Source organism: Microtus ochrogaster, chromosome 5 (assembly GCF_000317375.1).
Source record: "Microtus ochrogaster isolate Prairie Vole_2 chromosome 5, MicOch1.0, whole genome shotgun sequence".
Taxonomy (NCBI): Eukaryota; Metazoa; Chordata; class Mammalia; order Rodentia; family Cricetidae; genus Microtus; species Microtus ochrogaster.
The window spans coordinates 50,533,659-50,557,063 of record NC_022012.1 but is presented as its reverse complement, the minus strand read 5'-3'; the positions used below and the strand labels follow the sequence as shown (position 1 = coordinate 50,557,063).

The window sequence follows — 23,405 nt, the reverse complement described above, 5'->3', positions numbered from 1 at the left end:
AATATCTTTATCCTTACAGGCAGTTTTTTTTGTGGGTTAATTGGAAGGGAGGGTTAATTTCTTTTATTTTGTATTGAAATCACAGAAGGGGCTAGAGAAATGGCTCAGTGGTTAACAATACTTTTTTCTCTTGCAGAGGACCCAGATTTGATTCCCAGCATCCACGTGGCAGCCCAAAGCGTTTTTATAATCCAGTTCCAGAGGAGCCTATGCTTCCAAAGGCATAGACCTCCATGCAGGCAAAACACACACATATGCATAAAATAATAATAATAAAGTTTTTAAAAAAGATATCAGAGAAACAGTTGAGAAGAACATTAGTAATATTTGTAGATTTGTTGTCTGTATTTTGTTCAGAGTTAACATGTTTACTGAAATTGAAATGAAATTTATGCCCTGGCAATGCTGAAGCATGCATGCACAGCCCGTACGTGGTGGTTCTGCTGAACTTGTCCATATTGGGTGTCATGGTCTAAGTTGATGAGGACAACTGACCAGGTCTCTTCCTCAAGATGACACCAGGTCTCATTACAGATAGTTGTGAGTCACCAGGTGGTTGCTGGGAATTGAACTCAGGACCTTTGGAAGAACAGGCAGTGCTCTTAACTGCTGAGCCATCTCTCCATTCCCTAACATGTTTATTAGTCTTCTTCAAATGGTTCTTTAAAAATCTTTGGTAAGCTGGGCAGTGGTGCACACGCCTTTAATCCCAGAACTTGGGAGGCAGAGGCAGGTGGATCTCTGAGAGTCTAAGGTCAGCCTGGTCTACAAGATCTAGTTCTAGGATAGCTAGGGCTGTTCCACAGAGAAAGCCTGTCTCGAAAAACAAACAACAACAACAACAGTCTTTAGTAAGCCAGGTATGATGATTTATGCCTGTAAATCCAACTCTTGGGAGGCTGAGATAGGAAAATTGCCAGGAGTTGTAGGTCTGCCTACACTAGAGAGTTCAAGGCCAGCCCAGGCTACGTAGTGAGACCTTGTCTCAAAAACCTGAAACACAAACCAAAGCAAAACTTTGTTAGAACTCCCTTCCCAACTGCTACTCTCCTGTGTGTTTCTGCTGTGCAATAACTAGACACTTTACATTAAAAAATGAAAACTAAGATGGGACTTTAACGAGGTTCTGAGTTCTACAGTTCAGAGGAGTCTACCAGACTGGTGTGAGAGAAACACACTTTTTCATCTGGTATGACATCCTGGGTGACTAGCTCTAGACATTATCTTTGTCTCTTGGTTTCAGTTTCTACTGTGTAGAATAAGAGAGTTTGACCAAAGGCTCTTCTGGCTTAGAGATTCAGTGTTGTGGTACCACCAGAGTTCTTTGTTATTTTCTTGGGTAGGAGATATTTCCTACCCAAAAAATGTTCCATAACATTTGACTTTCCTTATTTAGTTCTACTGCTGATGGGTATGAGTAAAGCTAGGCTAAATGTTCTTGAACTTGAATTTACCTTTTCTTTTATGATTGCAAGTAGGCATCCAAAACAGATATTTAATGTAAAACCATAATCTTATTAACTTTTTGCTGCCAATAGTATTTTTCTGAAGTGAAAACTCTATTAAAATTTACATTGATGAAGAAGATGCTTTTTTTACCCGGAACCATTCTTAGGAATCCCTGGGAACTCATTTTAATACAGTGTGGTAGTTAAGAGCGTAGGTGCTGAATGCTTATTCCCTGGCTCACATCTGGCTCTGCTGAATGTTATTTTGGTGATTTTAGGCAAGCTAGAAGGACAGTTCCTACCTGATAAGTGCTTCTGAGGAGTAAGTCTGAGGAATATACTCCTGGCCCTGGGTTCTGTGTGTGTTTAGCTGATACTTGATGTTCTAAGGGTCAGATGCTCTTACTATGTGTGCTTTAATTGTCATGGTCTGTGAACGTAACTGTCATAGTTCTCATTGAAGAGACTGAGGCTTAGAGAGGTCAGTGAATTGGCACATCACATAGAAAATGAGTGCTGGCATCATGACTCAAATTGGATGTTTCTGACTTACTCTAAGCCTGGTCCTTTGGGAATCTGAAATGTTCCTAGCCAGTCATGAGACTGTTAGTGTGAGAAATCTTGAGTCTCAGATACCAACATCTAAGTAAACCATTCTTCTACCACTATCAGAGTGAAGTGACCTACCAGCTGCCAGCCACCCTTTTTAGAGCTGCCTTTTAGGCCTCAGGGTTTTCTATGGGTTATATTTATACAATGCGACTTTTTGACCATTTCCTCTACAGAATGAGGCAGCTTTGGCATCCAATTCAAATATTGTTTACCTTGTGACATTGGCCTTGGGAAGTGTTGGACTAGGCCAGGGTAATGGGTAATGGGTGATGGGGTTAAAGAGGAAGGTTTGACAGATTTACTTTTCTTAACTTTGGAGTGTGAAAAATTTAACCAATAATTGCTATGAGTGGCATGGCCATCCACATAGTTCCATTTAATTCATTGGATATATTTTTTTTGTTTTGTTTTGTTTTTTCGAGACAGGGTTTCTCTGTAACTTTGAAGTCTGTTCTGGAACTAGCTCTTGTAGACCAGGCTGGCCTTGAACTCACAGAGATCCGCCTGCCTCTGCCTCCCAAGTGCTGGGTTTAAAGGCGTGGGATTGGATATTTTTTGACTAGGAACATTATCATTTTAATTTGGAACTTAGTCCTTTGATTTGTTGTTTGAGAATAAAAACTGATTGTTTTCTATCATAAAACTGTAAACTACGTTGGTTTAATCAATCACCTCTAGCAATTTTTTCCTTACTTGAAAACCCTGTAGTCCAAACAATGGTACACAAATGGGCTTCTGTCGCTACTCAGCCTTCTATGCCAATCCCATGCTGCGTAATATGAATTAATTAGAGTGCTGTCGAGTTAGATGTTACTACATCTTAGGTCCCACAGTTTATTCCACCTTTGTTGAGTCAGCTCAGCCTTGTTTAGTAGGTCAGGAAATACCTACATCGTATTGTAATTATTATAAATATTCAAAAGTTAATTGGATACAACAGTCTGTAAGAATTTCTGTAAGCTCTGTCATTTTAATTTATAAATGACTAGGTAAGGGAATTTTTTCCAATTTATTTTGAAAAGTCCAGGATTTGGCACCTACCTTGGTAAAGCCTGGTGGTGTGCTATGATTGCTCAACTGCTAACGTAGAAGAAAAGCAGCCATAGTTAGTGTCTTAGTTAGGCTTGCCATTGATGTCAGGGAACGCCTTGACCAAAAGCAATTTGGGGAGGAAAGGATTCACTTTGCTCACTCTTCCAGTTCACAGTTCATCATCAGAGGCAGTCAGGGCAGGAACCTGGAGGCAAGAGCTGATGCAGAGACCGTAGAGGAATGTTGCTTACTAGCTTGCTCCTCATAGTTTGCTCAGCACGATTTCTTTTTTTTTTTTTTTTTTTTTTGGTTTTTCGAGGCAGGGTTTCTCTGTGGCTTTGGAGCCTGTCCTGGAACTAGCTCTGTAGACCAGGCTGGTCTCGAACTCACAGAGATCCGCCTGCCTCTGCCTCCCGAGTGCTGGGATTAAAGGCGTGCGCCACCATCGCCCGGCTCAGCACGATTTCTTAACAGAACCCAGGACCACCAGCCCAGGGATGTCCCCACCTACAAAGGGCTGGACCCTCCTGTGAATAACCAAACAAGAAATGCCCTACAGGCTAGCCTGCCACAGCCCAATCTTCTGGAGGCATTTTCTCAGTTGAGGTTGCTTCCTCTCAGATGACTCTAACTTGTGTCAACTTGACATAAAAAACAGCTGGCACAGGCAGTTTATATCATGGGCCCCCTCATCTGTTGGGTAATAGTTCCAAAACCCTTGGTGGATACCCCAAACCTTGTGTACTGTTTTTTTCTTATTAGAGATTTTTCTTTTCATCTAAAGGAAGCACCCAAAAGCTTCCCTGTAACATAACCAGATTGCCAGCATCACTTCTTTTCTGCTTCAAGGCCATTAAGAAAGCAAAGTAAGGGTTACGGAACACTGCCAAGACTATTATTACATGATTAATGAATGAGTAGTGTATACAGTGAGGATACCGTGGACAAAGAGCAGGAGTGGGAAGATGTAAGGTTTCATATTCAGAGCCGTACAGATCTTAAAATTCATGTATTATTCATTTGAGAACTATTATTTATTTGACTCCATATACAGATTTTTAGTCTTTTATGTTTTTAAATGATAAATTGAAACTTCGGTACCATTCAAGGGAGGTATGCTCAGTCCTTCAGTAGATATTTGCCAAATTAAATTTTGGGTTGGGTTTCTATTTTTAACTGACATCCTGACTTAAGTTTGCCAAAACTTGATTGGACTTGGAAGAAGAATGGCATTGTTGCTATTTCCTCTGTGTGAGAACATCTAAAACAGGTGGCTGGCAACAGGGATGGGAAGATAAAGGACAAAAACACAGCATCTGTGACTTGCGGTTTCTGCCCTAAACTTCAAGTCTACCTAGGTTTGTTCATCCTGATCTGTAGAATACCTGCTTCAGTTAGTACTGAGTTTGCCAGTACATTTTTATGATTGAGAGAAATCATTTTGTTAGAATTTTACCTGATCCAAGCTGATTACTTCTATTTTTATTTGCAATCTATATGATATAAACTTGAATTGTTCTGTTTTGTCTTGCTTAAAAATTCTTTTATTTATAAATTTTATGTGTGTGTGTGTGTGTAGCCCAAGCTGACCTACAATCGCTAAGATAGTCCAAACTGGTGATTCTCCTGCCTCAGCCTCTCTCTCGTGCTGGGATTCTAGGCATGTCCCTTCTCACCCTGTTAGAGTTTTATTCCAAGTGTGTTCTTGTGATTGATAGATTTCAGAGTTGGAGCCACTAAGTTATACCAGGTGCTTTAGAAAAATGCCTTTTAAATAGTGGATTTGCAATCATCAAATTGTAAAGCTTAAGAAATAGAAAGAAAGGATTAGATTGATTAGTCATTTTGAAAAGCAAAGGAATGCCTGCTTGAGAGTCTCAAACTGCACTTCTGTGTTTTTATTAAAACTAACTCCCTCAAATATGTATTATAAAAACTATATTGCATATGGTGTATTAGCTTCTTGTTACTCTGATAAAACACCCGCTAAAAGCAACTGGAGGTGATTTCATTAGCTCACAGTATCCAGTTTATCATTCCTCAGCAGGAGCTTGAGGCAGCTGGTCACACTGTGTTAGCAGTCAGGAGGCAGAGAGAGATGAATGTGGCTGCTCAGTTTATTTCTCCTTTTCATTCAATTCAAGATCCTGGTTCATAAGATGATGCTGCCCAGTTAAAGTGGGTCTTTTCACTTCAGTTACCCTAATTCTAGATAAGCCCTAATAGGTCTTCTCTCTCTCTCTCTCTCTCTCTCTCTCTCTCTCTCTCTCTCTCTCTGTGATTCTAGATGTGTCAAATTGATGTCCGAGATTAACCATCACAATGGGACTGCAGTGGGCTTGAGGCTGTAATTGTAGTCTTTAGATACTATTTTTCTTGAAGCTTCCTTTTGTTCTCACACTTATGACACAGTGATATTGTGTAAAAAGATTCCACCCAACAAAAAAGTGTGTTCCAGTGTGACCTCATTGTGTAGCCTAGGCTGACCTTGAGTTTTCTGCTCTAGCTCTAGCTTCTCCTGTGCTGCAGCTATAGATATGCACCACTGCATTTGGTTGTAAGCTTACTTATATTACATATATATATATATATATATATATATTACTTATATATTTGATCATTTATAAGCTACTGTATGGATACATTTTCAAAATGTGTCCATGATTTTTTAAAGGTTTTAAAGATTTGTTCAATTTAACCCCCAATGGATTTTTTTTTAAGAGACTAGTTACCATATTTCAGATGTGCTTAAAACTATCTTGTGAATAGGAAAAATAGATAAAACAGATGAGGAGAAAAACAGTGCACAGAACTGAGATCTGAATCATTGTGATATTTATAATATGGCAAGAATTCACTAGTTTTCAAATTGACAACCCTGAAAAGTTTTTATCATTTTAGAAAGCATTTACTAGGGGGTGGGCAAGCAAGTGTGCCACATGAATCTGTGGAGGTCAGAGGTTACTTCTCTCTGCTGGGTTCGAAGGGTCAGACTCAGCTTGTCAGGCCTGCGTAGCAAGCGCTTTTACCTGCTGAGCCGTCTTTGTAGCTCACCTTCTGAGAAATTTGGTAGAGGGTTTTTTGTTTTTTTTTAAATAAGGGAAAGTCATTTTTCTTACACGATTAGAGGGGAATTATGGCTTAGGGTCTCAGATTTCTGAGGGAAGTTGGATTTAATTTCTCACAGAGGCCAGGGAAAGAGTGGCCTATGAAGAAAGGTGTCATGGGTTCGGAATTAGAGGATGAGAAAATGCTGAAAACCCGGTGTCTTTGCACATTGGTAGAAGCAGCTGACAGACGAGGGAGTGGGAAATGATGTGGGCAAGGAATTTTGGGCTCCCAATGTTGAGAGTTAAGCACTAATGCTGTTGAGTCCCCCCCCTTGGATGGCAGGGAAGCTCCTCATGTTTGTTAGGTGTGTCTGTTAGCTACTTTGGCCCCATTGAAGTAAAAATAAATAAATAAAACAGGAGAGTGAAGCCCTGTTTACCTCTCCTCCTCCTCTTCCTCTTCCTCCTTCTTCTTCTCCTCCTCCTCCTCCTTCTTCCTCTCTCTCTCTCTCTCTCTCTCTCTCTCGTGGGGGCATTTATTGAGTCCAAGGTAGAGAATATATGAAGATTACCCTAAAGATCTAACATTGGAGGCCTGGAGATGTAACTCAGTTGATAGAGTGCTTGTCTATCATGCATGAAGCCATAGATTTAATCCTTAGGATTTCATGAACAAACAGGAGGCGGGAAGTTATGGTGGAGGCTAGCCTGAGAATACATGAGGCCCTGTCTTAAGGGAAAAAAATAAATAAAATCTGACATTAGATTTTAATGTTTTTAACTCCTATTCTAGTGTCGTTAATTTTGGCAAAGTGTGTAATTTCTCTTTTAGTCCCACTTCAGTCAGAAGGAATTAGATGTTTTGGTTGTGTTTTGTCTTGAGTCTTTGAAGGTGGGGGTGGACGGGTGAATGTAGGGTGTGGGTAAGTACACCTAGAGATGAGGAGGTGAGCTAATTGCCATCGCAGCAGCAATAAAGACTAAATGAGTGCCTCTAATTTGCTCCTAAGGTATTTTGGGAGAAAATGCCAGGAGAATTAGTGTAATTGAAAAAGATAATTTTCTTGGTGATTGAATTTGAGACACTCTGTAACCTGGGTGAAAAAAGATGATCTATACTTCACAAGTGAACTCTTAGGATTCCCCTTCTTCCATCAGACAAATTAGAAAAGTAATTACTGTGCCTGTATCTACCTATTTACAGTATAAACTGAATTAGGAATAAAAAAGGGGCGTTTCTGGCCAGATCAGATTCAGTTCTTCTTCACTATATTCTTTTTGGATCTGTCATCATCTCATCGAGTTGGTTGTCTTACTTCCGTTGTGTCTCAACTATAGTCCTAGATGGTTTTGTGATGTTCATAATTTTTCTAAAAGGGTTTATCTTTTTATTTTTTTACTTATGTATCTATGTGTATGCCTGTGTGAGTTTATGTGCATCACATGCATGCAGGTGCCTGTAGAGGTCAGAAGAGGGCATTGGATCCTGCTGTGGAATGTGACTTTAACTGTGTAAAGGCATGTTACACTTGTTTATGCTGCATTTGTTTAACAATGTAAGGATGTGTGATTAAGTATGTAAAGATGTGTTGCATCTGTTTTACCTTGCCTGTCATAGACCTGATTGGTCTAATTAAGAGCTAAACAATCAATAGCTAGGTAGAAGAGGGATAGGCGAGACTGGCAGGCCAAGAGAATAAATAGCAGGAGAAGTTCAGTCTCTAGAAAGAAAAAGGCGATAATGAGGGACACATCCAGAGCAAGAAGCCAGGCAGGTGCCAGGCAGCCAGACATAGGGGAGCAGTGAAGTAAGATATACAGAAGTAAGGAAGTAGTAAGCCCCGAGGTAAGTTGTAGATAAAGAGAAACAGGTTAATTTAAGTTAAAAGAACTAACCAGAAAAGAGCTAAGTTAAGGATGAGCATTCAAAACTGTGTCATGATTTGGGGGCTCGTTGGTGGCCCATAAGAAAAAGACCTGGTCCAGGGTCCCCTGGAACTGGTGTCACAGCCAGTTGTGAGTTGCCATGTGGGGCTGGGAATTGAACTCGGGCCCTCTCTAAGAGCAGTAAGCTCTATTAAACACTGAGCCATCTCCAGCTCTGAATGTTATTAATCCGGAAATACGATTTTCACTGTTCTTATTTAAAAACCCACAATAGCATTCTGCTGTCTGAGTTTCAGAGAACCTCTGGGATGGTCTCTAAAAAGTGAGAGAGGTGGAGGCTTGAAATGGGCTTTGTAATTGAGTCTGACTTTTTGGGCAGGAGAGATGGCTCAGGATGTACAGATACTTGACACCTAGCCTGATCCTTGGGGCCCACATAGTGGAAGGAGAGAGCTGACTCCTGCAAGTCACCTTCTGATGTCCACACGTGCACCCTCATACATAAAATAAAAACTTACACAAATTTAAAAAATGAATTTTAAGAATTCAGAAACTTTTATTACAATTAAGATACACTATGATTTAAGCCCTGGTCTGTTTCTAATTTGACAGGTATTCTAAACTGGGCATAGTGGCACTTGCCTTTAACCCCAGCACTTGGGAGACAGAGGATCTCTGTGAGGTCGAGGCCACCCTGGTCTACATAGTGAGTTCCAGGATAGCTAGAGCTATGTAGAGATACACAGTCTTCAAACAAAATAAACAAAACACTCATTCTACTGTCCTCCAAATCTGGCTGGTCTTCCTTAATTTACCTTAAATAAATACATAACTCTTCCTGCTTGAGACTTTCTCAACACCATGCTTTACTGTAGGGTATAGCACATTATTTTCTTCAAAGATTAATGTTGAATTAATGGGACAGGGTTGAAATTAGGTAAGCTTCTGGTGCTGCTGTTCTTTCCAACATTGAAAAGAAAATAATCTTTGTGTGTTTAAGTGAAGGTATTGGTTCTATCTTATGGAGTGGGCTAAAGTCCATTGAGAAAGTGGGTGGTTACTCCTTTGACATTAGTGCTGCCATTGAACCAATGGGCCTGTCTTACCAAGTTGGCTGTGTATTGTAGGTCACATTCATAGCTGGATAAGAGTGATGACTATCTTTGCCTCGGTAGCATGTTTACTACTTTACACACTGTAAATGCTACCTAGTAAGGATGAAACTTCCAGGTTGGTACTTGCTTGATATCTCCATGTTTTGTGACTCAAGTATATGGTGTTTTCAGCAGTGGGGTCTTATCATTAAGTTCTAGAACATAACAAGAGTAATGGCAATAGCCTGTACCATTTTGGGATTACCTATGGGACCTCACTGGTCAACAACTCAGAGAAGTAACCCATTCTTGGCATTGAACTTTTTATTTGTTAGCCTATGGTGTCTAGTAGGGGCATTGTCATTCTGTTTGAATGGAATTTAATTTCACTTAAATGTTCAAATATGTGTATATTTTTAGGAACCTTTGCAGTAATAGACTTTCATATTGCTTTTTTAAAAGGTCTTTAGAGGGACTGGAGAGGTGGCTCAGTGATTAGGTATGCTTATTGCTCTTACAGAGAATACAAGTTTGGTTGCCAGCATGCACATCAAATGACTCATAATTACCTGTAATTCAGTTCCATGGGATCTGACACCCTTCGTCCTCTACAGCCACCTGCCTGCATATAATGCACATAAACTCATAGACAGACGTACACATTAATTTAAAAATTTTATTAAAAAGGCAACATTTTTATCTTAAGGCTCTCTGAAATTCCCTACAGGCATGTCTGAAAGATGACTTCTCCTGGGAAGTAAATAGTTTAAGTATGGTGTTATATTACCATTTTTATTATTATTGGCTTGGTGTGGTAGCATACACATTGATCCTGGCACTCTGGAGGTAGAGACAAGTGAGTTCTAGGCCACCCTAGCCTATATAGTGAGCAGCATAGAGAGACCCTGTCTCAAAAACTGAAACAGAACAAAATAAAATTCTTTGTTTTGTTTTTGAGGCAGGGTTTCTTTTTGTAATAGCCCTGGCTGGCCTGGATTTTGCCCTGGATTTTGCTTTGTAGACCAGGCTGGCCTTGAACTCAAAAGAATCTGCTCCCTCTCCTTCCTGAGTACTGGGATTAAAGGTGTGTGCCGCCATCACCACCTAGCCAAAATTCTTATTATTTAAGCTACATATTTATTTGTGTTTCAGCTTCACACTTGTTCCTGTATGGCTTTTTAAATGATTCTGTTATTTCTTTAGTAATGTTCTAGCTTCATTTTAATGTGATACATATTCTATAGATAACATTCAAAGTAACTTATGAATTATTGAACATTCGATTATTAAATTTTAAGGATAACTTAAATTCTGATTTCACATACTCAGTAAATTCTTATGATTAGAAAATTCTCTTGTGTTCTATTATATAATTAACGTACCAGGTAAAACTAATTAAAAGTATTTGAGGCCCCTAGCAAAATCTGTAATTAGACATGCTGTTTATAATTAATTTGTCTCTTCTCATTATTACCTTTTCCTTCTCCTTTGAATTAATCACTTATGTTCTTTATTAATGATTCTTGTCTTTTTGACCAAGACAATGATGAGAATTCTATGATCACACTGGATGGTTATAGGAACTTAATATTTAAACTTTTCTTAAAAACATAAAACAATTAGAGTTATGTACTCTTATTATGAAGCAGCATGTTGAAGACTTTTACCCTTATTATCAAATTAAGAACTTATTTTATCAGAAGCTAAAGGCAGCATAGAAAACAGGTGAATATGACCATTTTTCTTATGTAGCTTTTAAGGATCTGGATTTTTCTTGCAAATCTGGCTAGTGTCTGTCTAATTTTGACAGGATTCTAATGGTCCTTGAGTCATTGGTAGGCCTGATTATGTCCTCATTTATTTTGTCAAAGAACTAAAAATCTGCAGTGCCCTTCATTTTGGATATAAATAACAAGAGTGTAATTTAGAGTAATTATCAGTCAAAACAACAGAGGCACCACCCAGCCAAGATGACCCTAGCACTGGATCGTGGTCTTGAGGAAGTCTTCCATCCTTTATTCTGTGTTAAGCTTGCCTGCTTGGTTGCTGGGTTGTTGTGGTGGTGGTGATTGTGCTTTAAATAGGTACCTTAGAGCTGGTGGGGTGTGAGGCAGTGCCAGGACCAGGCTATATTACAAAGTAGCGAGGTCCTTGGGTCCACCACTTCAAGATGTACTGTAGTGTACTGTCTTATTGTTAGCTTTGTCAGGAGGTGTTCAGATACTCTCTGCAGAGAGCTTGCCTTCTGTGTCAAAGACAATTGCAACTAGTTTGTGGAATACTTCATGAAGGTTTGTAAAACATACAGAGAAAAGATTGAAATATTGTTGTTTGAATTAAAATGAGTAAAAGTTGATCATTTTATATGAAATAAGCCAGTTTCAGAAAAACGTTTTTCTCTTGTGAAGTCTCTAGCTTTTTATTTTATTTTATTGTCTATAAACATGAAAGTAGAAAGGAGACTATTTTCGAAGATGAAGTGAAAAAGGGGAGAGTGCAGGCAGAACAAATAAAAGCAAGGAGGGATGTGTACATGATCGTACATGTTACATACATGTACGAAAATGTTACAGAGAAGCCTCTGTCTGTCTGTCTATCTATCTATCTATCTATCTATCTATCTATCTATCTATCTATCTATCATCTATCTATATCTTTATCTCTTTATCGATCTATCTACATAGAATCTCACTGTTTATCTCTTGTCTGTTCTGGAACTTGCCATTGAGACTAGGTTGGTCTCAAGCTCAAGTTCTGCCTCTGCCTCCAAAGTGCTGGGATTAATCTCATGATTTTTGAAAACATTAATGATATTGATAAACAAAGGTTAGATAGCTACAAGAAAGTATATAGGGCAAGAATTTTGAGCATTTTGGGGTGGGGCAGCGACCAGTGTGACTTCTGTTACAAGTAAAACTTTGCCAAATATTTTTGAGGAGATTCTAAATGAATTGAGGTTGAGATAGAAAAACAAAGGCCTAAGAACATAAGAAAATGTACAGTAAATTCAGAGACAGAGGAGAAAAGGTTGTTTTAGTTACTGTTGTGTTTTTTAAAATAATTTTTATTTGTATTTTATGTATATTGGTATTTTGCCTGCATGTATGTCTGTCCCCTGGAACAGGAGTTACAGATGGTTGTGAGCTGCCATGTGTGTGCTGGGACTTAAACCTGTGTCCTCTGGAAGAACTCCCAACCCCTGAACCATCTCTCTGGCCCCATGAGTCATATTTCTATACTGTTGTGTTTTGAAAATACACTGTGAACAAGGCAACCTTTTTTTCCCCCCCTGAGACAGGGTTTCTCTGTATAGCCCTGTGTATCCTGGAACTCACTCTGTAGACCAGGCTGGTCTTGAACTCAGATCACTTGCCTCTACCTCCTGGGTGCTGGGATTAATGCCATGTACCAGCACTGCACAGCAAACAAAGCAATTTATAAAAGGAAGCATTTAATTGGGAACTTGCTACAATTTCAGTAGGTAGTTTTTGATCAACATGGGTGGGAAGCATGGTGGCAGGCAGGCAGGCATAGTGCTGGAGCAGTAGCTGAGCACTTGCATCCTGTCTACCAGCATGAGACAGAAGGAGCGAGATTGGGGAACAGTGTGGGCTTTTGAAGCCTTGAAGCCCTCTCCAGTGACACTCCTCCTCCAACAAGGTTTTTTAATCCTTCCTAAACAGTCCACCAACTGCCAAACATTCAAAATATATTTATATGAACCTATGGGGGCCATTCTCATCCAGACTACCACAAAGGTCAAAATACTTTTTTGGAGACTTGCTTTTTAAGTTGGATAAATAACACCATATTTGTATTTTTGAAATTGCTTCCTTTGGTTAGAGAACTACTGGAGTGTTTGATATGGAAGTTTCTTCAACTGTGTCCAAGTTCACTTAGACATAGGAAAAGGAGGCACTGTAGGAATTTGTTTAGTGTTCAGGGCTGGACTAAACATTGATAGAACAAGAGTGCAATTAAAATCTCTCTGGTTCACCAAGAGGCTTCTAATGAGCAAACAGATTGAGAATGCTAGTTTTTTTAATGACATCAAACTGTTGCCTGTGAGGCTTTTTGGCTGACATGAAACTAATTTTGCTTAATGGCTAGGGAGGCCTACAAATTCAAATGTGCAGAAAGTGCAGTAAATAACTAACCTGTCAGATCCCGGTTGCCTGTCTTCTTTTCTGTGAATAGCAGCTTTTGTTTCCAGATTGTCAGAAGCAATTATGTGGACCCCTTCAAGATTGTATTTGTATATACTGTGTAATTTAATTCAATGCCATCTAAATATAGTAGATCAGCAACAGCAAAACACTGCATCATTCTATGCGTGGAATCGGGGAACACATCTCTGCACATCTCTTATTTCAGAGAACTCTTGAAATATGTCAAACATTTGTTGTGTAGGTTCTTGTTTTATTGTGAGAATTGATGCACATCCTTGAAATACAGTAGAGTCATGGAAAATAGAGAAAATGTTTTCTCTATGATTATGCAAGCTAGTTTTATGTCAACTTGACACAAACTAGTGTCACTAGAGAGGAGATAGTCTCAACTGAAAAATGGCCTCCAAAAGATCAGCTGTAGGCAAGCCTCTAGGGTATTTTCTTAATTTAGTGATTAATGTAATAGGTCCAGCCTATTGTAGATGGTGCCACCTCTGGGTTGGTGGTCATGGATCCTATAAGAAAGTAGGTTGAGCAAACCATAAGGTGCAGGCCAGTAAGCAGTACTCCTCCATGGCCTCTGCATCAGCTCCTGCCTCCAGATTCTTGCCTTATTTGTGTTTCTGTCCTGACTTCCTTCATTGTTGAACAGTGATGTGGAAGCTTAAGCTAAATAAACCCTTTCCTCCTTAAGGTCATGGTGTTTCATCACTGCTGTGATAACCATAATTAAGACATTGACTATTCAGCTTACTGAGCCATCCGAAAGCATTTTTTCTTTGCTAGGATTGTGTGGAATACAAAGGTGAGCAAGTGATACTTTTCTCTTCTTTTGTTTTGTTTTGTTTTATTTCGAGGGTCTTTTTATCCTGGTTCTGGCTGTCCTGGAGCTCACTGTGTAGACCGGACTGATTGTGAACTCACAGAGATCCACCCTCCACTGACTAAGTGCTGCCCAGCTGCAAGTATATTTTTCTAGGCATCTAGTTAGGAATTTTCTTTTGAAATTATGTAGTAAATATGGTTATTTTGGTGTATGTTTATATCTGGTGTTAAAGATGACAGTAAAGATTTGAGTTGCTAATAGTTTGTTTCAAAGGTGATTTTGAATAGGAGTGGCTTTAGGTTTTCTGATGGCTTCCTTTTTGCTCATCAGTGTTACTGTTTATTTCCTAATACTCTAATTAGTAAAGACTATTTCCAATGAAATGTTTATCATATTCTAATATTATCGAACAATATTTAGATAGCATTGGATTAGCGTAGATTGAATGGAATATCAGTTGTTACTATTTGTAGGATGAATTTACTCAGTAAAAAGGAACCAAAGTAATCAGCGTGTGAAAAGTCTTAGTTCTTTTAATGTGTTTCATGTTATGAAAAGAATAGTTTAACCTGAAATGTACAGGGTTTGTTCGAGTTTGCAGGTGCATTCCATTTTTATGTTAATAAAAGCTCTCAGAACTTAAGCGGAAGCAGTTCGACTACTTTGAGTACTAATAATTAGCATATTAAATCTAAGAGTTTTGATAACTTAAAAAAGTATTTAGTTTGGATCCTTGCCAGCTGTCATGGCTAAAATGTCTGCAGGTATGTCTGTAGGTTCAAATGCTGTCACTGGTGGTAATTGGCAGACCCAAAAACAAGTCAATAAGGTGGCTGATACCATGAGAGCCAGTATGGAGAAGGTGTTGGAAAGCTACCAGAGCTCTTGTTTAGATGATCAAGCAAGTGCACTTCAGACTGGTTCTTGTCATTTTGAAATAAGTGCTGCCAAATTGGAGAAATGGTATTGGTGAAAGAACTGCAGGATGGGGCGCTAGATAGGGATCAGGATCCTGGTGTTCATCACAGTTGGCGTCATCATCACCATCATATCATTATCATCATCGTTGTATGGTGTGTCTCCTGTCTTCAAGACTTTCAACATAGAACCTGCTATGTTATCAAACGTACTGTCTTAGTTAGGGCTTCTGTTGCTTTGCAGATACCATGACCACAGCAACTCTTATAAAGGAGAGGCTTACAGTTCAGAGGTTTTAGTCATCCATTCTTATGGCAGGAAGGATGGTGGCACAGAAGCAGATGTGCTGGAGAGGTAGCTGATGTTCCACATCCAAATCACAGGCAGCAGGAAGAAAGAGCAACACTAGCCCACCCCCAGTGGCACACCATTTCAAAACCAAAAAACCCCACACCCCTTAAGATAATACCACTCCCTATAAGCCCATGGGGACCATTTTCATTCAAATCACCACATGTACCTCCTGTTACTTTCAAACAGGTTGCTTGTGTTAGTTTCCATACAGGTCAATGTCTAGGAAATGTGCTTTTGTTTTTAACATACAGTCGAAACTGGAGGTGTGGCTAACCCCTCCCACATTTTACACAGTGCCTTTACAGGTTTATATGGATTGACTGGGCAAGAGGACTTCTGATGCTCCATTCTGGCTTTAGAGACCTCATTGAAAAGTCAGAGGTTATTCCATGGGTCTGCTTTTCTATGTTACTTGATCTTTTTCCCTTGCAACCTTTACTATCATTCTTTGTTCTCTATGTATGGTGTTTTATTATTTGTCATGGGCAATTTCTTTTTCTTTCTTTCTTCTCTCTCTTTATTTTTTAATTTTATTTATTTTTTTAAAGACAGGGTTTCTCTATGTAACCCCCGCTGTTCTGAAACTTGCTCTGTAGACCAGACTGGCCTTGATGTCAGATATCTACCTGCCTCTGCCTCTCCTGGGATTAAAGGTGTTCATCACCTCTGTCCAGCTAGGGAATTTCTTTTCTGGCCCTATTTGGTGTTCTGTATACTTTATATAGTTTAATAGGTACCTGCCTCTTTAGGTTGAGTAAAATTTCTTCTGTGATTTTGTTAAAAATATTTTCTGTGCCTTTGAATTGTTTTTTTTTTCCTTCCTCTATTTTTATTATTTATAGATTTGGTCTTTTCATAGTATACCAGATTTCCTGGATTTTTGTACCTGATTTTTTTTTTTTTTGTAAAGACAGTGTTTTTCTGTGTCATTCTGGCTGTCCTGAACTTTCTATTCTAGTTCAAGCTGGCCTTGAATTTGTATATCAACCTACCTTTGTGTGCTGGTATTAAAGGCGTGAACCACCACCACCACCACTGGGCTTGTTTTTAGTTTTAACATATCTTGACTAAGGTATCCATTTCTTCTACCTTGTCTTCAATGCTTGAGATCCTCTCTTCTATGTCTTGTACTGTTTTGGTGAGGTTTACCTCTGAGGTTTTTTGTTTGGCTTTAAATGTTCCAGCTTTATTTCAGTTTGTGTTTTCCTTAGAGATTCAATTTCTACTTTCATGTCTTCAACTTTTTCATTATTTTATTTCATTTTTTTGTGTTCTCACAGACTTCAGTAAAGGATTTATCCATATCCTCTTGAAGGTCCTTGATCATACCCATGATTGGTGTTTGTCTTGTGTTTTCAGTCATATTGCACCACAGGGCTGCTAAGGGTACCTGTGGAAGGAAGCATATCGTCTTGACTATTCATGTTTGTGTTTTTTTGCTGGAGTCTAGCATTTAGAGTCATGACGATTAAGGTGCTTATAGGTGATGATACCCAGTTTTGCCTTTGTTGGGTGGGTGTTTCTTTCCTTGGTTTCTATTGTTCTTTCTTGATCTTAGAAAAGTGTGGAGTCTGTGGGTTCCCTGCTCTGTTCAGTAGCACTAGAATGCCCCAAAATTTGTGTTTGTGTGCAAAGCATCAACAGTCAGAATGTCATAGAATCTGATTCTGGTTCTTTTTTCTCTTCCCCTATATCAGTGAAATGATAGAATCATTGAATATGTTCTGTGTAGTATGTCTCGCTGTGGGAAGGCAATTTCAGCCCAGGGCTTCCTTCATGGTCTGACTCTGTAATCTTGATGCTCTCTCCTTGGTGTGACTTATCTGTTCCTGTATTAACCCAGGATTACCTTGCTTGTGTGTATTAGTTGGGAACTTGCCCACTATGATGACCTGAATAAGGTGTTTACTTACATGAAAAAGTTTCTATGTATGGGTTTTTTGCCTGCTTGTATGTGTTTGCAGCACATGCATGCAGTACCTATACAGGTCAGAAGAGGGTGTGTTGTAGAATATTATTTAAGGTGTCTTACATTTTGTTTATGTTCTGGAATATTCATTTAACAATGTAAAGGTGTCGGGCTGGAGAGATGACTCATTGGTTAAGGGCATTGCCTGCTCTTCCAAAGGTCCTCAGTTCAATTCCCAGCAACCACATGGTGGCTCACAACCATCTGTAATGAGATCTGGTGCCCTCTTCTGGCATACACACAGACAGAATATTGTATACGTAAAAAATAAATAAATTAAAAAAAGAAACAATGTAAAGGTGTTGCTTTTGTTTATGCTGCGTTTGTTTAACTCTGTAAAGCTACGATTCTTGCTTGTTTAAAACACCTGATAATCTAATAATTAGCCAAGCAGGAGAAAGGATAGTTTAGGCTGGCAGGAAGAGAGCATAAATAGAAGGAGGAACTAGAGAGCAGGGGAAATGCAAGAGAACAAGGAGAGGAGGACTTCAGGGGCCGGCCACCCAGCAGCCTAGCCTCCCACGAAGAGAGAGTGAAAGTAAGATTCACAGAAGAAAAGGAAAAAGCCCAGAGACAGAAGGTAGTCAGGATAATTTAAGCTGGCAAGAAGTAAGCCAAGGTAAAGCCGGGAATTCATAAGTAAGAATAAGCCTCCATGTGTGATTTATTTGGGAGCTGGGTGGTGGGCCCCTGAAAGATCAAACAACAAAGATTAAGAGCAAAGAAGGAAACACAGCTAACAACAAGGGTGTCAGATTCCCCTGGGACTAGAGTTAAAGATGGTTGTGACCTGCTATGTGATTGCTGGGAATTGACCCTAGGTCCTCTGAAAGAGTAGCCAGTGCTCTTAACCACCATGTCATCTCTCTACCTCCTGTTTTATCTCTTTATGAAATATTTAGTTCAGAAGTCAGCAAACTCTTTTGGTAAAGATATACTATTTGAAGCTTTTATGGGCACAGAATGCCTGTATTGCATATTTTTCTTTTGTCTTTAATGTCTTTTAGCTATGTGTATGTATGTATGCCATGTATGTGCCTGGTGCCCAGAGAGGCTAGGAAAGAGCATCATGCCCTGAAACTGGAGTTAAGATGGTTGGAAGCTGTTGTGGGCATTCTGAGAATCAAGTTTTGACCCTCTGGAAGTAGCAAGTGCTCATAACTGTTGAGCCATCTCTCCTGTCCCTCTTTTGCAGATTCTTACTTGTTAACATTTTAAAAAGTCATAATCATTCTCTTGAGATTCTGACAAAAACAGGCCATGGGATGGATTTGGACTCCAAGCTGTAGTTTGATTTCTGACTTAGTTATTTGTGGTCTTTATTACTGAAATTAACTGCTACAGAATTTAGAGACCAATTTTGTTTTTCCTGTATTCACACAATTTTTCTTATTAGACATTAAGCAATTTTGATGGATAATTTTAATAATTAATATCTTAATCATTTGAGCTTCTCGTATTGTTAGGGTCTAGCTCTTTATTGGTATAAGTGAGTTCTAATATAAATCTTAACTTGAAGTTTTATTTTTGCACATACCCACATTATTCTCTCACTGAACACTTCCTTTTCCCAACAAACCCCTTTAATTTCATCTTTTTTTTTAAATGTATGACTCATGTGTTTAATTGGAGTTGCTTACATGAGCATGGGTGGATACAGCTATTTATTTTAGTAAGGTCAGCTTAACAGTGTCTATACCACTGAGGAATTGACTTCCCCTCCTTCAGCAACCATTAAATGCCTGTAGTTTTTTAGGGAGGGAGGGAGCTTCCTAAGCTCCTCTTCCAGGCATGGTGGTATGTTCTCCAAGTCCTATGTTGTGAAGGTCTTGTGCAGTTAACCATAACGTGTGAGTTCATAAGCTCAATAACTGTGCCATGTCCAGAAGATAGAGTTGTCTGGCACTATCCCTTCCTCCATCCCTTCTGTTCTTTCTGCCTCCACATCCATGATGTTCTCTAAGCCTATAAATGTCCTATTTAGGGCTGACCATTCAATAGTAGCTTATTCTCATCACTTTGAGTCTTTGTATTCTCCACTGCCCAGTGCAGAAAGAAGTTTTTCTGACCAATGCTAAACTCAGCACTAACCTGTGTGTGCAAACATTAAATATTTAGAGGGCAGCTTGGCAAATGTTACTTAGCCGAACAGTTGTAGTTGGGTCCTCCTAGGACCTATGACCTTCCCAGCTATGGACTTTTGTCCAGGTTTACAGTGTCAGATATGATTTTTTTCCCACAGAGAAAGTTGGTTAACAGTCATACCTGCTGTAGCAGTGAGTACATGCTGCCTGACAGACAGGTTGGTGTTGTAGCACACAGGGTTCCCAGCTGGGAAAGACTTGCTGACTTCCCTCCCACAGCAGCTCACCAGCACTCTGAAAGCTAGCCAGCAGGGAGGAGGTGTCCAGCTCCATTCTAGGTTGATTTCTCTGTTTTGCGATGGCAGTGCGTGGTGTCTTGGTTCTTGATCAGCAGGGCTTTCCCATTTATTTCTGGTGGGCAACCAAGAGCAATGCTAATTTTCGGGACCCTTTAGGGCCTCCCTGACCAACAATTCAGGAAGGTTCCCATACCCAGCACTGGGATTTCTGCCTAATAAACTGTAGCTTCTGGGAGCAACATTATTTGTCCATGTGGGATACTTTCATTTTCTTTTCAATTACATTTTTAAGTTAGCTTATGAAGTGGTAGGTCTCTATAGGATTTTTTTTAAAAAATACATCCTCAATATTGGTTAACTCTTCCCCTTACCCATTCCTTTCTTCATATCTATCACCATGCACAAAACTCAAGTCCAAATGGATCAAAGACCTCAATATTAATCTGAACACACTGAACCTGATAGAAGAGAAAGTGGGAAGTACCCTACAACATATGGGCACAGGTGATCTCTTCCTAGGTATAACCCCAGCAGCACAGACATTAAGGGCAACATTGAATAAATGGGACCTACTGAAACTGAGAAGCTTCTGTAAAGCAAAGGACACTGTCACTAAGACAAAAAGGCAACCTACTGACTGGGAGAAGATCTTCACCAACCCTGCAATGCCAGCCTTTTTATATGACTGCTGGGATTCTAACTCAGGACCTCATGCCTACAGAGCAAGTGCTTTTACCCACTGAGCCATTTTTCTAGTCCCAGGACTTGGACTTTTTAAAGGCTCTTGTTGACTATTAAAACATTGCTTTCCAGAAAGGTTTTTACTAGTTAACATAATGAAAAAAAAAGATAGTCATATATATTATTCTAATATATATTGTGGTCTAATACATTATATAATCTGGAACAGCCTAGATTATGCTATAGTAACAAATAATCCCCCAAACTTTGTGACTTATTACAACAAAGTGTTTTTGTGTGTGTTTTGTTTGTGTATGTATTTTGTTGTTGTTGTTGTTGAACCTACCATTTTGAGTCATTTAGGTGGCCATCATCTCCGCAACCTTCATCTATCCCATTAGTTACTTCTGTAATCTCTGTGCTGGTCTTCCAGTTGTTTGGTGGCCTAAAGTTTATACCTAGAAATGTTTCAGTCTATATCCATTTAGTAGTAAGATAGATATGCCAAACTTGAAAGAAGGTCATGAAGTGCAGTCTACCATGAATTAAATTTTTTCTATTATTCATTTATGGTAGGGAGTCCAAACATGCCACTGTGGATGTGTGCAGTCAGAGAACAACCTGGTGGGACTCAGCTCTTTCCTTCTGCTATGGAGGTGCCAGGAATTGAACTCAGGTCATCAGGCTTGGCAGCATGTACCATTATCCATCAAGTCATTTTGCCTTTGACAAATGGCCAAAATTTTAAAAACAACTATAATTCATCAACAAAAGATGATGATAGCTTATGTTAATTCAATTTTTTTGCCAATATAAAGAATTTTGTTTTGTATTTAGAAGACTTTTTAAAATTTAAGTTTCTGTTTGATTTATCTTTTATAAATATGTTCTCTTGGCTTGCTTTTACACTTTCTAGTTTTCAAAATATGTTTTTTTGTTTTTTTTTGTGGAGATAGTAATCATTGATAGTACTAGTACAGAAGCCAATTTTCCCCTCTCCTCTCCTCTCTTCTCCTTTCCCCTCCCCTTCCCTCCCCCTCCCCTCCCCTTTCTTTCCCTACCCCTCTCGTGTGTAAGTGTGTGTGTGTGTGTGTGTCTGCCTGTGTGTGTGCCCGTCTGTCCCTGGAGGAGAAGTATGGTGGGTGCTCTTATCGGCTCTCTGCTTTATTCCCTTGAGAAAGGGTCTCCCAAAGAATTTGTAGCTCACAGGTAGCTGGCCCCTGAGTTCTGGGGAGCCATCTGTTTTTGCCCCCATCCTGGGTTTACAGCTGTGTGAGTAGTTATAATCTCCCCTTTTATATGGATGTTAGTGATCCAAATTCTGGTTTTTGTGCTTGTGCAGCAAGTTCCATGCCTTGGTTTTTCTGTTACTGTGATAGCTTATAAATTCATCACTGAGAGAAACTAGGGCAGGAACCTGGAGCCAGGAACCTAGAGCCAGGAACTGGAACAGAAGCCATGGAAGAGTACTTACTGATTTAACTTCTCATTGTTTGCTCACACCTACTCTCTTATAGCTCCCACCAGCCCAGAGTTGCACACTCATAGTGAGCTGTGCCTTCCCATATCAATTATCAATAATGAAAAGGTACCACAGGTTTACCTACAGGCCAACCTGGTGGGCCATTTTCTCAATCTAAGTTCCCTTTTTCCAGATGACTGGATTGTTCCAGGTTGACATAAAACTAGCCAGCACATGCTCTAACTCATTGAACTATCTCCCCAGCTCCAAGAGTTTTTAATTCTTGACTTGGTACAGGCCTCTAAAGAACAAATGAACACAAAAGAATTAGTAAAATAATCAAGTTAAGGTTTCTCAGGGTGAAGAATTAAAGGGCCAGCTCAGATTTAGTTTTATTGACCATGTTTTTTTCTCCTCTTCATTTCAGGTGTCTGTCTAACCCAAGACTCATGCTAGATGGTTCCTGGTGATCTGTCTTACAAACCTAAGGTGAGATATTCATGAATGCATTTGCCACTTCAAATACATTTTATTATGAGAATGTGTTGCTTCTGAAAAAGTTAAGGTGGCACTCACTGTCTTTTCCTAAGTGTTTTAATGGGAAGCAAAACTTGTTTATAGTTCTTTATGGGCTATTTGGGAAATAAACTGGCTCCATTGCTGAGATACTTTGGAGTGTCCTCTGTCCGTCATTCATTCATTCCTTCATTCATTCCTTCCTTCCTTCCTTCCTTCCTTCCTTCCCTCCCTCCCTCCCTCCCTCCCTCCCTCCCTCCTTCCTTCCTTCCTTCCTTCTTCTCTCATATATTACATCCTAACTATCTATAGTCCCCCCGCCCCTTAGTCTCTTCTTCCCACCTCCCCTTTCTCCCAGATATACCCGCTACCATCTCCCCTCAGTAAAGAGCAGGCCTCTCAGGGACACGGCCAAACATGACATAACAAGCTGCAATAGACCATGCACATACAATCACATGAAGATGGAATGAGGCAACCCAGTCAGAGAAAACGGTCCTACAAGCAGGCAAAAATAGCCCCGCTCCTACTGAAAAGTCCCACAGAAACACCAAGCTACACAGCTATAACATACATGCAGAGAGCCTAGGTCAGACTCCTACAGGCTCGCTGAACCTTTCCAGCCCCCATGAGTCCTGATCAGTTGATTCTGTGGGCTGTGTTCTCATGACTAATCCCTTTGGCTCCTACAATCCTCCTTCTCCCTCCTCCACAGGACTCCCTGAGCTCTGCCTAATGCTTGGCTGTGGGACTCAGCATCTGTTCCCATCAGTTGCTGGGTGAAGTCTCTCTGCTCTCTTTGATGAAGACTCTGTTAGGTTCCAGTCCCAGAACACTCTACAGGCAGGACAAACTTTAGGATCGAAGGTGTTGTGCCTGGGTTGGTGTTCAATCCCTCCACTGGAGTGAGTTTTTAAAATTTCTTTTTCTTGAAAATGGAGTTTAAGTCTATGCTGCTGATCTGACACACTTAAAGAAAATATTTTAAAATTTTTTTTTAATTT

At 39.6% G+C, this 23,405-nt stretch overlaps 1 protein-coding gene across 3 annotated transcripts in view; it reads left to right on the top strand.

Moving 5' to 3' along the window:
• Peak1 (pseudopodium enriched atypical kinase 1) overlaps positions 1-23,405 on the top strand; it is a 230,639-nt gene that overhangs the window by 22,665 nt on the left and 184,569 nt on the right. For 2 of the 3 annotated variants that reach the window (XM_013346256.2, XM_026779029.1), the window contains exon 2: positions 22,313-22,374. The gene's annotated coding sequence lies outside the window, so the exon portion shown is untranslated. Of the gene's footprint in view, positions 1-22,312; positions 22,375-23,116; positions 23,307-23,405 lie in introns of all 3 variants that reach the window. The other variant, XM_026779030.1, reaches the window with a different exon arrangement.